Source organism: Equus quagga, chromosome 5 (assembly GCF_021613505.1).
Source record: "Equus quagga isolate Etosha38 chromosome 5, UCLA_HA_Equagga_1.0, whole genome shotgun sequence".
Taxonomy (NCBI): Eukaryota; Metazoa; Chordata; class Mammalia; order Perissodactyla; family Equidae; genus Equus; species Equus quagga.
This window is the reverse complement of record NC_060271.1, coordinates 28,344,884-28,362,709: the sequence shown is the minus strand read 5'-3', so window position 1 is coordinate 28,362,709 and position 17,826 is coordinate 28,344,884. Positions and strand designations below refer to the sequence as shown.

General features: G+C 40.2%; 1 protein-coding gene across 3 annotated transcripts in view; it reads right to left on the bottom strand.

Moving 5' to 3' along the window:
* The window catches only part of WASF2 (WASP family member 2), a 64,449-nt gene extending 47,309 nt beyond the window's left edge, over window positions 1-17,140 (bottom strand). For 2 of the 3 annotated variants that reach the window (XM_046660899.1, XM_046660897.1), the window contains exon 1: window positions 16,965-17,140. The gene's annotated coding sequence lies outside the window, so the exon portion shown is untranslated. Of the gene's footprint in view, window positions 1-16,682; window positions 16,798-16,964 lie in introns of all 3 variants that reach the window. The other variant, XM_046660898.1, reaches the window with a different exon arrangement.
* Window positions 17,141-17,826: the final 686 nt, after the last annotated feature.

The following is a 17,826-nucleotide window of genomic DNA, read 5'->3' as shown; positions in this document are numbered from 1 at the left end:
GCTGGTTTGGATCCTGGGCGCGGACATGTCACCGCTCATCAGGCCACGGTGAGGTGGCATCCCACATGCCACAATTAGAAGGGCCCACAACTAAAATATACAACTATATACCGGGGGGATCTGGGGAGTAAAAAAGCAGAAAAAAAAAAAAAAAAAAAGATTGGCAACAGTCGTTAGCTCAGGTGCCAATCTTAGGAAAAAAAAAGAGAGAGAGACTTAGGAGTCATATAAACCAAATCAATGTATGGATTTTTTTGGGAACCTGATTCGAATAAACCAAATGTTTAGAGAGAAAGGGGGAGCAGAGATGAAGGGAGAGAAGGAGAAAAACAAAGCAATTGTGGAAGTTTGAACATTTACTGGTATTTGATGATATACTGTGTTTATGTTAAAAAAAAAAGTACTTATCTTTTAGAGTTACATACTGAAATTATTTACAATTTAAATAACATGATGGCTGGGATTTGTTTCAAAAGATCCAATGAGGATGAGAGAGTAGGTGGTGGTAGAGATGAAACAAGATTGATCATGAGTTGCTAATTGTTGAAGCTGAGTGATGGGTATATAAGGTTCATTATATCATCCTCTCTACATCTGTATGTTTGAAATTTTCTATAATTTTCTTAATGAGAGAAAAATTTATCTAGAAGGACATTTCCAGTTCTTGAATCTACAAAAATTCATAAAAATAAAGCACTGCATTAGGTAGTACGTCAAGAGGTCATTCAATCTAGTTTTCTGCCTCCAGGAACATTATCTGCAATACTATCTCACTCAACAAATATTTATTAAGTAACTAGTAAGTGCAAAGGCCCTAGCATTGTAGATGTATAGAGGTACAAGAAACAGTTTCTGTTTAAGGAGTTTAGTCATATAGGAGAGATGAGAAAAGTACATAAATATAAAACAAAGCGATAAGTGATAAAGTTATGGTTTACTTCTGGTTAAGTAAATCACAGAATGCATCACAGAGGACTGCCATATAACTGGGCATTAAATATAGGCAGGATTTGGACATGCAGAGATAAGGATTATGATATCTGAGGGGGACAGACAGTGTGAGTAGAGACACATAAGCAGAAAATAATGATACATTTCTGGGGAATGAAGATGAGTACATTATTGCAAAAGTAGTAGGAAGCAAGGCTGGAAAGACAAGTAGGGCCAGATCACAGAATCTTAAATATCAGGCTGAGTTTGTACTTTAGCCAATAAGTGATGAGAGTCACACAACTGGAGTTATATATTATGGCATATTTACGAAGATGCTATATATCTCACTTAAGAGAACAGAATGGGGGCCGGCCTCATGGCCAAGTGGTTGAGTTCGCATACTCTGCTTCAGCAGCCCAGGGTTTCACCAGTTCGGACCCTGGGTGCAGACATGGCACCTCTTGGCAAGCCATGCTGTGGTAGGCGTCCCACATATAAAGTGGAGGAAGATGGGCACGGATTTAAGTTCAGGGCTAGTCTTCCTCAAAAAAAAAAAAAAAAAGAAAAGAATATACAACTATGAACTGTGGGGCTTTGGGGAGAAGAAGAAGAAAAAAGAACCTGTAAACATGTCTCCCAAACAAGGAAGAGACAAGCTGTACCAATCTGACCACTGATTCCCAAAAGCAAACAGCCCATGAAAAGTTGGAGGTGCAGAAAGGATATCCAGGTGGGGTGATTCAATAGCAATTCTGGGACTAGGGTTCAGAGGTAGAAATACAGATTTGGGAGTTACTACATGGAGGTTGTAGCGAGCGAGAGAGAGATATGAGAGTAGACGACCTTCCAATACAAAAACATAAACAGAGAGGCAAGGTCAGAGGACAACTTGGAGACTGACAAAGAAGGAAGCATCAAGGAAGGCAGAAGGAGAACCAGAACAATGCTTTGTCATGAAAGCTAAGAGTTTCCAGAATGATGACATTCTCAACCCTTGTCTTCTTCCTTGACCCATATATCTAACCCATCATCAAGTCCTATCAGCTCTACCTTTAAAATATATACTGAATACATATACTTCTCCGTATTTCTTTTTCCACCAACCTAGTTCAAGTCTCCATCATTACCTGGACTTCTACAACAGCCTTCTGTTACTCATCTCAATCAATTCCTGCCCCCAGATAACCCATTCCCTTTGCAGCAATTGGATTAATCTTTTAAAAATGGAAATCATATCATGTACACATCCTTAGCTTAAAACTCTCTAAGTGACCGGATATTTAAAGTTATGGGGTATGACACTGGTAATAACGTTCCAATGGAGGAATAGTTGTATTTTAAAGATATATGCTGAAACATTTACAAATGAAATGAAGTCTGGGATCTACTTCAAAAATAATACGAGCAAACACATCCGAACTTTTTGTGTGTGTTTGTGTAAGATTTTATCTTTCCTTTTTCTCCCCAAAGCCCCCTGGTACACAGTTGTATGTTTTTAGTTGTGGGTCCTTCTAATTGTGGCATGTGGGATGCCAACTCAGCATGGCCTGATGAGCAGTGTCACGTCCGCGCCTAGGATCCAAACCCACGAAACCCTGGGCCACCAACGTGGAGTGCATGAACTTAACCTCTTGGCCACAGGACCGGCCCCCTGAACTTATTCTATGAGGCCAGTATTACTCTGATATCAAAACTAGACAAAGACTCTCCCCTAAGATCAGGAACAAAACTACAATGCCCACTCTCATCACTTCTGTTTAACACTGTACTGGAGGTTCTAGCCAGGGCAATCAGGCAAGAAAAAGAAATAAAAGGCTTGAGATTGGAAAGGAAAAGTAAAAGTCTATTTGCAGATGACATGATCTTGTATATAGAAAACGTTAAGGAATCCACAAAATACTGTTAGAACCAAGGTAGCCGGATACAAGATCAATATACAAAAATCAATTGTATTTCTATACACCAGCAATAACCAATCCAAAAATGAAATAAGAAAACAATTTCAATTACAATAGCATGAAAAAGAATAAAATACTTAGGAAAAGATTTAACAAAAGTGCAAGACTTGTACACTAACGACTAGAAAACACAGAAAAAAATTAAAGACCTAAGTGAAAAGACACCCCATACTAATGGATTAGAAGACTTAATATTGTTAAAATGGCAATGCTTCCCAAATTAATCTACAGATTCAATAAAACCCCTATCAAAATCCCAGCTGGCTTTTTTGCAGAAATTGGCAAACTGAGCCTAAATTCATAGGGAAGTGCAAGGGACTCAGCATAGTCAAAACAATATTGACAAAGACCAAAATCAAAGGACTCACTTTTTGATTTCAAAACTTACAACAGAACTACAGCAATCAAGACTGTGTGGTACGAGCATAAGAAGAGATATTTAGATCAACAGAAGAGAAGGAAAATTCAGAACTAAACCCATACATTTATGATCAATTTATCTTTGACAAGGATGCAAGAAAATTCAATGGAGAACGAACTGTCTTTTCAACTAACAGTGCAGGGACAACTGGATACCCACAAGCAAAGAATAAAGTGGGACCCCCTACCTAACACCATACACAAAAATTAACTCGAAACGGATCAAAGGCTAAATATAAGATGTAAAAGTATAAAACTCTTAGAAGAAAACATAAGGTGTAAATCTTTGCAATCTTAGGTAATAGTTTCTTAGATAAGACACCTAAAAGCACACACAACCAAAGAAAAAAATAAACTGTACTCGATCAAAGTTAAAAACTTTTGTGCTTTATAGACTATGATCAAAGAAAGTGAAAAGACAAGTCACAGAGATACTTGCATATCATACCTGATAAGGGACTTGTATCCAGAATATATAAAGAACTACTACAACTCAATAATAAAAGGACAGCCCAATTTAAGAATGAGTAAAATATTTAAATATTCTCCAAAGAAGATATACAAATAGCCAACAAACACAGGAAAAGATGCTCAATATCATTAGTAAATAGAAAAATGCAAATCAAAACACAAAATATCACTACATACCCACTAGGATGGCTATAATCAAAAAGACAGATAAAAAATATTGGTGAGGATGTGGAAAAATTGGAATCACACAATGTTGGTGGAAAACAGTCTGGTAGTTCTTCAAACATAATTATCATAAGACCCAGAAAATCCACTCATAGGTACATTTTCACGCCCCGTGGCGTAGGTGGTTAAGTTCACCATGCTCTGCTTTGACACCCAGGTTCGTAGGTTCCGATCCTGGGCACAGATCTACACCATTCATCAGCCATGTTGTGGTGGCAACCCACATATAAAGTGGAAGATGGCTGGCACAGATGTTAGCTCAGGGCTAATCTTCCTCAGCAAAAACAACAACAACATTGAACAGCACAATTTAAATGGGTGAATTATTTGCCATATAAATTATATCTCAATTTTAAAAATCAAAAGAAATGTCCACACAAAGACTTATACACAAATGTTCATAGCAGTTTTATTCATAATAGCCCCAAAGTGGAAAAAATCCAAATGTCCATCAACAGATGAATGGACAAACAAATTGGTATACTATATAATGAATTATTATTTGCCAACTACTGACACTTGGAACAACACGGATGAATCTCAAAATAATTATCCTGAATGAGAGAAGCCAGACTCCCTCTCAATGAGTACATACTGTATGATTCCATTTATATAAAATTCTAGAAGATACAAATTAATTTAACAGATCTGCTTTTGATGGAAAGCAGATCAGTGGTTGCCTATGGACTGGGAGAAGGGGGAGGGTGGGGTAGGAGGGAGTGATACAAAGGGGCAGAAGGAAACTCAGAGGTGATGGAATGTTCATTATCCTGACTATGGTGGTGGTTTCATTTGTGTATACATATATGTCAAAATTTATCAAATTTTACATTTCAAATACATGTGGTTCATTGTATGTCAATAATATCTCAATAAAGTTGTTGTAGAAATAAAATAAAATAAAAGCACTGTTAATTCAAGTATTTAAACTGCCAGATTCTATAGGCCAGATGATAATTTTAAATGTTACATTACTAATGTTAACTGTGTGAAGTGATGCATATGTTAATTGGCTTGACTGTGGTAATCATTTCACAATGTATACATGTAACAAATTATCATGTTGTACACTTTAAATACATAAGATTTTTATTTGTCAATGACATCTCAATAAAGCTGGAAAAAATAAAAATACGTAAAAGTTACAATAACTGTTGAAAAAATAACATTAGGGGAAGAGAAAGGGTATTAGAAGAAGACTGGCCATGAGTCAATAATTGTTGAGGGTCAGGAAATAGATACACAGGAGTTCATTATATCACTTTCTTTACTTTTATATATGTTTGAAATTTTGCATTAAAAGTTTTTTTTAAAAACTCTCCAAGGCCCTCAATTAAGGAAAAAAAACAACTCTTCAAGCCTTCTCATTTTACTTAAAACTCCTTATCAGTCCTACAAAACTTTGAAATTCCTTTGCCCTTACTATTCCTTCTACCTTGGAATTTCTCATCTCTTCATGTGCCTGGTTCATTTTCATCCCTCAATTTCAGGTTGTCAAAGCCTTTCCTGACCATCTTTATCTAAATTCCTCCATTACTCTCTATTATAGCACCCTATTTTATTCTCTTCCTAACATATCACAATCTTTCAGTACTTTACTTATGTGTTTGTTTGTTTATTGTCTATCCAAGCCTCTTTAAACTCATGAGAGCAGGAACCTTGTCTCTCATAGTCACTGAGTGGTATTCCTTGTACTTGGCACATAGTAGGTACTCAATAAATCTGTTAAATGTTAAACTAATAACCCAATACTGGGCATTATCCTATTGTTGAACATTTAATATAATAAAGCCTTACAGAGAACCTACTGTTTGCAGGCTTCAGGCAACACATATGCACACCTGAACTGAGAAGATACATGATATGAGAATTGAATAGACAGAATTAAAAAAAAGAAAAACCTCTTCCAAAGGGTACTGAAAACAACAAATAAATATGATTTAAGACCAATTTTTTTTCCTCAGAGAATTCATTCAGAAACAGAAATAAGAGACTTCTGATAAAGTCTCTTCTCTAGATAAAAATGTACATATAAACAAAGGGGTCCCTCAGGGATTGATGCTGAAACCTATCACAAGCACATTTTTAGAAATCATCTACAAAAAACTATCTAGTGAAATCTTCCCAGTTGGCAGATGACTACAGCAGTAGCTAGAAGTATAATGACACAAAGTTGTGTGCTGAGAAATGTGGAACATAGCTTCCATGTAGACAAAAACAAGGTAATGCAGTAATGGAAAAATAGTCCAAACTATAATTATCAGATGATGAGTTCCAAAGCTACCTGCTACAATACAAGAAAAGGGTTTCAGAGTCCCTGGACTCATCCTGAATACAGCTACAAAAAGGCAACAAAACGCTGGCTGTTATTATGAAAGCTCTGGAAACAGAGAACACATTATCCTGCCCTTGTACAAACCAAAGTGCATCTGTACCTAGAATAGAACGTGCAGCTGTGGTCAGCACAGCACAAAAACAGCAACAGACAGAGAACGCCTAGAAAGGTATCCAAAAAGACCAGAGGACAGAGGAGCTTCTGTATGCATACAGATTTTTTTAAAATATAGATATAGATTTATAAAGGACACATTAATATGAAACAAAGAGGATGTGAAATGGCAAACAGAGATGCTGCATCAACTCTTACAGTTATAAAGCAGTTAGAATCTAAAGAAATAGGGGCTGGCCCCGTGGCCGAGTCATTAAGTTCGCGCGCTCCGCTGCAGGCGGCCCAGTATTTCTTTGGTTCAAATCCTGGGTGTGGACATAGCACTGCTCATCAAACCACGCTGAGGCAGCGTCCCATATGCCACAACTAGAAGGACCCCCAACTAAGAATATACAACTATGTACCGGGGGGCTTTGGGGAGAAAAAGGAAAAAAATAAAATCCTTAAAAAAAAAGAAAGAATCTAAAGAAATAATAAACTGTATTAAAAAAAAACTTTAAGTCCAAGTTTTAGAATCAGAAAGACAGGAGTCTTACATCAAAAAAGAAGAAAGGGGGTGGGGCTAGCCCGGTGGCCGAGTGGTTAAGTTCTCGTGCTCTGCTGCAGGCGGCCCAGCGTTTCACTGGTTCATATCCTGGGCGAGGACATAGCACTGCTTATCAAACCACGCTGAGGCAGCGTCCCACATGCCACAACTAGAAGGACCCACAACTAAAATATACAACTATGTACCAGGGGGATTGGGGAGAAAAAGGAAAAAAATTAAAAAATCTTTAAAAAAAAAAAAAGGAAGAAAGGGAGGGAAGAAGGGAACTTGGTTTTGAATTCTAGTCCCAGGAGGCTTAGTTGTGCGACCATGGCACAATACTTAATTTCTTTGAGCCTCACTTTTCTCACTGTAAATAACTAATTTGAAGGACTGCTGGGAGGATGGAAATATACACACTGCCTGGCACACAGTATACACTTACTAGGCAGCAGCCACTGCTTTTATTAGGATCAATAAAAAGTAATAGTTTACTGTGGCCAGCCCAGTGGCGTAGCAGTTAAGTTCGCACATTCTGCTTCTGTGGCCTGGGGTTCCCCGGTTCGCATCCTAGGTGTGGACATACACACCACTTGTCAAAACATGCTGTGGTGGGCATCCCACAGATAAAGTAGAGGAAGACCAGCACGGATGTCAGCTCAGGGCCAGTCTGCCTCAGCAAAAACAGGAGAATTGGCAGCAGACATTAGCTCAGGGTTAATCTTCCTCAAACAAACAAACAAAAGTAATAGTTTACTACCCAATCCAGTACATAAAGTAATAAAACTCATTACTCAGATTGGGAGTGCAGAATGTAAGAAAAAGTAATTCAAATCTAGTCTAGATAAATTCATAGGTAACATTTCCACAAGAAACTCCTAAGAGAAATTATCAATTTTGGGCAACATAGCCCTAAAATTTGAAGTTGACATTTTTATCCCTTTCCCAAAAGCAGTAGAATTGTGGGCTAAGTAGATGATATAGCTGACCAAATATGCCTTTTTTTTTTTTCTCCCCAAAGCCCCCAGGTACATAGTTGTCTATTCTTCATTGTGGGTCCTTCTAGTTGTGGCATGTGGGACGCTGCCTCAGCGTGGTTTGATGAGCAATGCCATGTCTGCACCCAGGATTTGAACCAACGAAACACTGGGCCGCCTGCAGCAGAGCACATGAACTTAACCACTTGGCCACGGGGCCAGCCCCTTTTTTTTTTTCCTTTTTCTGCCATTTCTTAATTTATAAAAACAACTGTTAACATTTATTGAGCACTGGACTAAGTAATGATGTCATTTAATCCTCCCAACTCCCTTTAAGATATGTTCTATAGGTGCTGGCCTGGTGGCATAGTGGTTAACTTCACACATTCCACTTCAGTGGCCCAGGGTTCACGGGTTCAGATCTCAGGCACAAACCAACACACTGCTCATCAAGCCATGTTGTGGCGGCATCCCACATACAAAATAGAGGAAGACTGGCATGGTTGTTAGCTCAGTGACAATCTTCCTCAAGCAAAAAGAGGAAGATTGGCAACAGATATTAGCTCAGGGCCAGTCTTCTTCACCAAAATTTAAAGAAAAAAAAAGGACATGCTCTATATTTTACAGTAAAATTAGATGGGTCTCCATTTTACAAATGAGAAAACCAAGGCTAAGAGAGTCATTGGCCTAGGCTACACACAAAGCTAGTAAGTGGAGAAGCCTACATTTGAACCCGGATGGACTGACTCCAGAATCTATATCCATAACCTACTGCCTCCTACTCTACAAGAAATGCTGGGTGTTGGATATGCAAGAATGAGGTGAGTGATAGAGTGTACAGTAAGTACTCAAAAATGTTGCCTGATGAGGCCAACTCAGCCAAGGTCACTACCAGTGAGACACTCAGATTAGGGTGGCCACAAGCCTAAACATTGAAATAATAACTGATTAATGAGGATGTGACAAATCTAATACAAGAAAGGAAGAATAAAATTCCCTAAACTATGGTCTCAGCTTTGGCCGCCTGGGGTCCACTGGTTCAGATCCCAGGTGCAGACATGGCACCACTCATCAAGCCATGCTGTGGCAGGTGTCCCACATAGAAAGTGGAGGAAGATGGGCACGGATGTTAGCTCAGGGCCAGTCTTCCTCAGCAAAAAGAGGATTGGCAGATGTTAGCTCAGGGCTGATTTTCCTTAAAAAAAAAAGAAAAAAAGGAAAAAAGAAAAAAAAACTTTATGTTGAACAGAAGAATTCAGACACAAAAGAGTGCATACCACATGCGTCAAGAACAGGCAAAATTAATACGTGAGAACAGAAATCAGAACAGTGGTTGCCTGTAAAACAGTGAGGATTGACTGGAAGGGAATGTGAGGGAACTTTGGAAGGTTACAGAAGAGATCTATCTCTTGATGGGGGTGCTGGCTACACATATGTTTACATTGTTTACATTGGACATATGTTTACACATATGTTTACATTTGACATATGTGTTACACATATTTGAAAACTCACCTAATTACATACTTGCATTTCTACACATTTCACTGTATAAACTTTACCGTTAAAAAAATCTCATTAAAAAAAGACAGGGTTGGGGGGCCGGCCCGTGCACACATTCCGCTTCGGCGGCCTGGGGTTTGTCAGTTCAGATCCTGGGTGCAGACATGGCACCGCTTGGCAAACCATGCTGTGGTAGGTGTCTCACATATAAAGTAGAGGAAGATGGGTGCAAATGTTAGCTCAGGGCCAGTCTTCCTCAGCAAAAAGAGGAGGATTGGTGGCAGATGTTAGCTCAGGGCTAATCCTCCTAAAAAAAAAAAAAAAAAAAGACACGGTTCAGGTCAGCCCCATGGCCGAGTTGATCCTGGACGTGGACATGGCACTGCTCATCAGGCCACACTGAGGCGGCATCCCACACAGCACAACTAGAAGGACCTGCAACTAGAATATACAACTACGTACTGGGGGGCTTTGGGGAGAAGAAGAAGGAAAAAAAAAAAAGATTGGCAACAGATTTTAGCTCAGGTGCCAACCTAAAAAAGAAAAAAAAAGACAAGGTTCAATCTCAAATCTGCTATTTATTAGCTGAACAACTTTAAGGTAGTTACTTAACCTCTCTGAGTCTGTTTATCTATAAAATGTAGCTACTAACATAATATAACTTATCTCAGGTACTAGGGACTGACTGTAATGGTATATATCAAAGTGAGAGCACTGTGCTTTGCAAATTATCACCCAATGAATGCTAAAGGAGCTTTAGAAGTAAAAATGGGGGCAAAGTTGGTCTATACTTCCCACAAGTCCACAGATGCCTTTGGTATCAGGAATACTATTCTTTAAAGACTATCAGTATTCTACAAAGGGAGACTCACTTATAGTTCTCAACTGTGAATGGAACAGAACATCAATGGGCATGACCTAAGACCTCCTTCTACACAGTTAAACACAATTTCTCAAGATATGATCTGAGAAAGCTCTTTAGACTGAGTACTTGCTAGAACAACAGCATAATCAGGACAGAAAAAGGTCTCAATTCTAAATACTTGAAAGTAAAAGAACTGCTCTTGTTACTTTACTATGTCAATTACAAAGTTTAAATGTCACCATAAGCCATATCAAATATATGTGTGTTAAGTATGCATGTGTGTGTATACACACATATGCACTCATATTGGTACTGAGTTGAACCACCGCTTCTTCCCAAAAGGGCTTCTATAGTCTAAAAATAAGAAACGTAATTCTGTTCAACTGGAATTAATCTTACAACTAAGAGAGTATGTCTCAGACTTTTCCATATTTTACCAGAAAAGAAAAACAGCTTGAAAAGTACTATCACAGGCAAAGTTTCACAGCCTCTCCCATCAATCTCAAACTGTTTTTCTTTGTTAGTGTTTAGAAATCATGATGAAGAGCAAATTTTTCTGAGATACTTCTATATCTGAACATTATTTCCTCTGCAAGCATTCAACAATTCTTGTTTCTATTCTTCTCTTTTCTAATTCAATTCTGTTTGGTTTCTAAGTTAAGAAGTGTGTTTCATTTGCATAAATGGTAACTATTCTGAGATACCATTCATAACTATACATTTGAATTCTCTAGAGTGCCATTCATAACTTCAATGGAACAGGAAAAAAACCACTCATTCAACTTCATTTTAATGGTGACTAAGACATGAATGATTATAATGTTATATCGTGCAGGGTTGGCCAGAGGAGAGTGAAGTCCTCAAATGTTACTAGTAACCTGTCATCACTTTATGAATGTCCAATGGGACCAAGGACCACTGCCTTAACCGATCTCCCTATCACAAAAAATACTGAGCTTAGAAAAACATGTCAATTAGCTAATCACGTTTTTTAGAGTTATAAACTATCTATGCAGGGACATGAAAATATGTAATACATCTTAGATATGAAGCTCAAAATTAGCAAGGAAGAATCCTGACAAGTCCTGGCAAGTTCCCTATAAAACCATCGCTGGATGTTGTTTAGGTGTTCAACTCTTCAGCTATGAGCTTTTCTGAGAAACAGTCTCTTACGGAAGGTAGTAATATTCTAGTAGTTCTTCACTCCATCTAATCAGTGGTAGTAACTGAATTTACATAGATCCGCATAAATAATTCAGCTATCCGTACTGCTCTAATATATTTAAACCAAACGAAATAAAACTTAAATAGAATAAAAATAATGGGGCTAGGGGGCTGGCCCCATGGCCAAGTAGTTAAGTTCGTGCGCTCCGCTGCAGGCGGCCCAGTGTTTCGTTGGTTCGAGTCCTGGGCGCGGACATGGCACTGCTCATTAAACCACGCTGAGGCAGCGTCCCACATGCTACAACTAGAAGAACCCACAACGAAGAATATACAACTATGTACCGGGGGGGCTTTGGGGAGAAAAAGGAAAAAAATAAAATCTTCAAAGAAATAAAAATAAAAATAATGGGGCTATTTTAAGAGTGTTACCTCTTGATTTCTCTCATAATTCTTTCTTATGCAAAAGCCAGAGACAGACTGTACAACTAGAAAGAAGGAATAAAAGGAGAGTACACACCTGAATACATCTATACTCACATCCCTCTATGACCCCACCCCCTCAACCCTTGATACAGTTCTCAGCAGTGGGCAATTTTGCCCCCCAAGGGACATTTGAGAATATCTGGAGATACTTTTGGTTGTCACAGCTAGCGAGAGGAGGGTGCCACTAGGTAGTGGGTAGAGACCAGAGATGCTGATAAACATCCTACAATGCACAGGACAGCCCCCCAGAGTTAACAGAATTATCCACTCCAAAACGTCAACAGTGCCAAGGCTGAGAAACCCTACCCCAAGGCCCAAGAAAGACCTACCTTTCAGAAGACACTCAATAAATGTTTGCTGATCTGAACTGAAAAGGAAAGACCATGAATTGGAAGAAGGAGATGTCTACAAGAACAAAGTAGAAGACAGAGGCCATAATTTAAGCACTATTAGAATGTATTAAGCCTTTATTGTGTGTTGAGCACCAGCCATAGGAAAATGAACAACACAGTCCTGCCCTTAAGGAGTTCATGGTCAGAGAGGGTAAAGAGTTTTTTAAGTTGTCTGATATCAGATTTGACAATTTGATAAACGCTTTAATGAAGGGGAAAACATACAAAGGAGTCACTCAATTTTTTCCCAAGAAGGTGTCAGAGAACAGGTAACATCTTAGCTCAGTTCTGAAGGATGAGTAGGAAGCATCTTATTTCACAGCTTATACGCCTCCTTCCAAAGAGCCATTTATTTCTTCAGTCAACAAAAAGGTATGGAACACCAATTATGTTCCATGCATCGTGCTATGTGTTGGAGACCCAGACAAATGACAACTTTCTATTTCTTCCTTGGCATCAGCAGAACCCAGCAGCCCACCTCCCTCACCCAAATCCCTAAGAATTCTTGCATTTCTACCTATTCTCAATTTAGCAATTGTCACCCTAATCAATCTTAGTCAGTAAGGCCACAACCCAAGAAGTAAACGAAACTTTCAGTTGCCTGTTGATACAGACTGTATCTAATCCTGCCTAAGTCACAAAACCAGGGTGGTGATGCTGGCAGAGTAACTAGCAATGAACTGACTACAGGTCCAGATCTGCCAACTGTTAGATTTATTGGTATCTTGGAAAGCTACTTTACTTGATGAAAAAACCTGGGTCCTCTTCCATCCTACCCAATTCACACCAGGACCAAAGCAAATTACTCAACATGTATTTTGAGCACCCACAATGTACTTATCTCAATAGTTCTCAACCCTGGTTGTGTACTGACATGAGAGCTCCCAGGCTAGATATGAATATTTTTTTAATGTTAAATTCTGATGCAAGACAAGTTTGATGCCCTGGCCTTTAACCATTACAGAATACAAAAGAATTTATGAGACACAGTTCTTGTCTTCAAGAACTTATCCACAGTGAAAACAGAGTAACTTGGAATAGGATGTTAGTACACTAATTTGTAATCCTTTTGCAATATTATCAGTGCTTATGAAATAGAAGAAACTTGGGCAGTCTGGATAAGAAGTGTTCCTATTTCCTAATCCAATCATATACCAACTCCACCTGCAACTGCTGATACACAGTTCCACACCCCTTCTATCTCCTAGACAGTGAAAGTACCATTCTCAGGAACTGTGGAGACACCCCAAGTAGGAGGATGAATTGAGGCCCTCAAATCAGGTGACTACGTGGTGTCCTGAAAGCCAGAATCTCTCAAATTCATGCTGTCATGAGGCTTCTCCTAAAGAGAAGAAATAATTCTTTAACCTCAAACAAATACCAGTCCACTTACTTTATAGTTGAAGTGTCCAAGAAAAGCAAAGAGTAGACTGAGTTTTTGTAAATTTGCTCCTAGAGGTCCTTGGCCATTAAAAAAAAATCACCCAAACTCATAAGGCTGGTAAACTCAAGTTTCTCATATAGCATATGCTTAAAATAAAAATACTCTAAATTAAATATATTTCAGTATACTCCTTACCAAGATGTGCAAATTGTGGAGCTGTCATAAATTAAAAATAAAATTTACCTAAATGCCATCTAGCAGTGATGACGTCACACTAAAGACTACCCTGAAGGGAACATCAGCTTTAAATTCCGCAAACATGAATCCACAGATCCTCACCTAATTAGTCTTTCTATGAATTCTATGGAAGAAGGTACAATTCTCTTAATTGCTATACAAAAACGGACGAGCACGAGACCCTATAAATTACTTTTTAAAAAAGAGAGGCAGGGTGCCATTCAAACATCTAAAATAGAAACCAATGATGGTATTAAAAGATAAATTTAGGTACATACGGAAAAATGCACATTGGCACACATTAATTAGAATAAGATCATTACACGAAAGAAACAAAAAAAAAGTGCCTTCTATGTAATATTGTTTTTAGGACCCATGGCTTTGAAATTAGCTTGGTTTACAGTGTTTTTCCTTGTAACTGTTGTTGTCATCATGTAAGTTTTTATCTATGGAGGTCCTCAATCCCTTAACTTCAATTCCAAAATCCAAAAGGCTGTAAAAAACAAGTTTTTCATTATTCGTTTCATGGCAAAATCTGATGTGAAATGACATGAGGCTATTTATAGTGTTTATTTATCCCACTTGGTGTGAACATTCTGACATTTTACTACAGAAATAGTACTATGTTTGATTACAAGGTGCTGCCCAAGACTTTTCTGGGACGTCACATAACGCACAGTACATGGGCCATATTCCTTTTCTAAAACTGAAAAAATTCTAAATTCAGAAACACTTTTGGTTTGGGCCCCAATGTAATGTGCACTGGTACACTTATAAGTAAGACTAAACCTTATATAGAAAATATAATACTGAGAATGAAGATAGATCTTTACATGCACTAACTTCAATGTCTTAACAACTATTCACACACACATAATCCTGCAAAATAAAGCATTAAAAAGACTCAACAAGAGTCAAATATCGAACACACCATTATGTGTTTTTCAAGTGATGGTGACATCTGCATCATCCAATATCCAAATCAATTCCTCTTGAAATCCACTAATTTAAAGCACAGTTCAAAGGGACTGCAATTAGTAATTATATTGACAAAAAGAGTCATCCACCAATAAATAATGTACTCAGTAAAATGTTCTGATTTTTAAAAAATTTGTCTCAGAGGGTGTAAGATTTAAAATTATTTCATTCTAGAATACAATTTCTGAATATTGACTAAATTACAATTGACTTTTTCTGTGAAAGCAGAGGAGACAGGGACAGCTCTTAAAGATATCGGAAGGGGAAGAAGAGTTTCCCAGTTCTTTCCTTCCTTCTTCCTTCAGTTGCTGCTTTTCTGGTTTTAGAATCTCAAACAAAGAAATACATACTGGCTCCACTGCTAAGAAACGCCCTCTTTCTCAGTAACTTCCTCTTCCAATTTTCTTCCCTACCATTAACTTATGAGAACAATACACACTGCCGGGCCTACCATTTTGATTAGCCAAAAGCTTTGAGGTTTGGAAAAATTAAGGGCTGCAGTTTATAGTACTCAACTACCTCCCACTCCAGGTCCACAATCTTCACTCATCTAGAAGTCAGATAACAGAGTGCAGAAAGAAAGAAACATTCCCCTTAATCAGAGGCAGGCTATTGAAACTTTCACCCCAGGAATCCAAAGAAATCTGAACTAACAAATGGGAAATTTCTCCCATCCCAGGAAAACCTGGCCCTCCCAGGGAGGAGAAAGTTACTGGGCTGGCACCACTCTGCACTAAGAGTCAAGTCTATACACCAATAGTTGGCGAACTTCTAAAGGCCACCCAGTCAGGATTCAAACCGGGCTCTAAGGTTTTAACACTTCAAAATGACTTTCACAATTTAGAAATGGTCCTTTCTAACTCACAGACTGAACAAAGGGGATGTACTTACAACTAACCATGCAGATATCAAGACCCAGCCTGATTGCAGGACAGAAGTCATCAAGTGTCTGGGACCAGACCCTTGCCCCCATTTGTGACAAAGCAAACTTCCTTCAAATGGACAGTGACTTCCTCCTCGCCTAGTGATTCTCAAAGGAAACACCGTATCTTTGGTAAGCTCTGCACCTTACTGTGTGACCTTGGGCAAGTTACTTAACTCCTCTAAACTTAGTCTCCTTACGTGTAAATAAATTCTCCAGGGTGGCTGTAAAAATTAAGACCATATGCCTAAACCAGGGCTGGCACATAGTAGGAGCGCCATAAATGTTCTCTTTCCTCCTCCTAACCCTCCTGAATTCTTTTGGGCCTAAATTTCAGTCATAGCCCCAAGATGCTCCAAGGAATCTTCCTCTTCTCTGATCCTACGCAGAACTGCATAAAACTTGCCCATCTCAGAGGCTGTAGGATCCTGGAGAACCAAGACAACCAGACTTCACTCCATCACACTCTGGGGTCCCTCTAGAGCCCCTTTAGCCATCTCTCCTCCTTATTCTGCAGTACCATCCTGTACACACCCGTACGTGTACATACACACACACACACACACACACACACACACACACACACTCCCCTCCGACACTCTGCAACTTAGCAGGCCGGGGATCTCAAAGAGCACCTCAATTCGTTCACGGCCCAGAGATGGAAACTGAGGCTCGTCCCCGGGGAAGACCTTGCCCAAGATCTCAGACATCTGGGATCCAACTCACGCACATCTGCCTGCAGAACCTTCATTTTACCAATGGGGGAACTAAAGTCCAGAGAGGAAAGTGACTTGCCCAAGGTCACACAACGAGTTGGTGGCAGAGCCAAGTCAGGTTGGGGCACTTTCACAGCCTCACAGAGTCGCGGGCCCCGCCAAGTCTCCGAGGGGATCTCCGGGACACCTCCTCCCTGGGGAGGGAAGCGCAGAGTAAGACGCCACCCTGCGCTGACCGCTCGCCAGGCCTCCGCCCGGCCGCAACACCCACTCCCCCGGGACCCTGCGCGGCTCGGGAGGGGCTGCCCGGCCAGGCCCGTCGCCTACGGTGGGGCCCGCTCGTGGGGGACTTGTTGCTCACCTGGTCTCGCGCGGTTGCCGTCAGCGACGGAAGGGCCAGCCGGCCACCCTACCCAGCACGGGGCCTGTTTCCGCGGGCTGCCTCACAGGCTGCCCGACACCCGGACCCCCCTCAGCGCGCTACGCCCCCAGCCGCGCTCGCCCGGCCCGCGTCCGCCATTACGCGATTCCCCGCCCTGGGACGCAGCCACACCCCGCCAACGACCCTGATTGGCTCTCTGCCCCACCCGCCTGGGACTTCCGGGCATTTCATTGGCCTGAGTGGAATGCCAGTTAAATAGCTACGCAAAAGACGTACTCAAGAGTACCGTCCGGGGAGCTCCACCCGAGCTACTTCCGCAATCGGAGTAAACAGCGGGGAGCAAACCAAGTGAAGTGGAGGTGGAGATTAAACTAAATCAACTCCTAAATTCAAGGTAGAAAAATCTCACCTAAGAAAGTGTAAAAACTCACAAAAAGTGTATTAAAAGATGAATTCTTCTCTTTAGAGTTCAAAGAACCAGTATTTTTGGTGGAAGGAATGGGCCAAGCCCATGAACTTTCTGTGGACACCCCTCAAGTTGCAAATGGTTTTATCCCTTCCCTCCTGGTAGCCGGCCGGGCAGAAAGTAGGGTGGGGAGAGTGAGTCATGGGCTCCAGCCTGCCGCCAAAGGGTTAGTCCGGGGCGAGGCCTGGACTCCTGGGACTGGAAGCTGGTTCTGAAAGGCCAGGGTCAGGTGAGCTGGACCTTAGTTCAGCCGCCACCGCACTGAGACCTCAGACAACTCCCTGAACTTATCTGGGTCTCAGTTTGTCCTGCAAACTAGGAGCAGTTATGTCTGCCTCCTGTCCTGGAGTGTTTGTTGAGGATTCCTGCATGCAT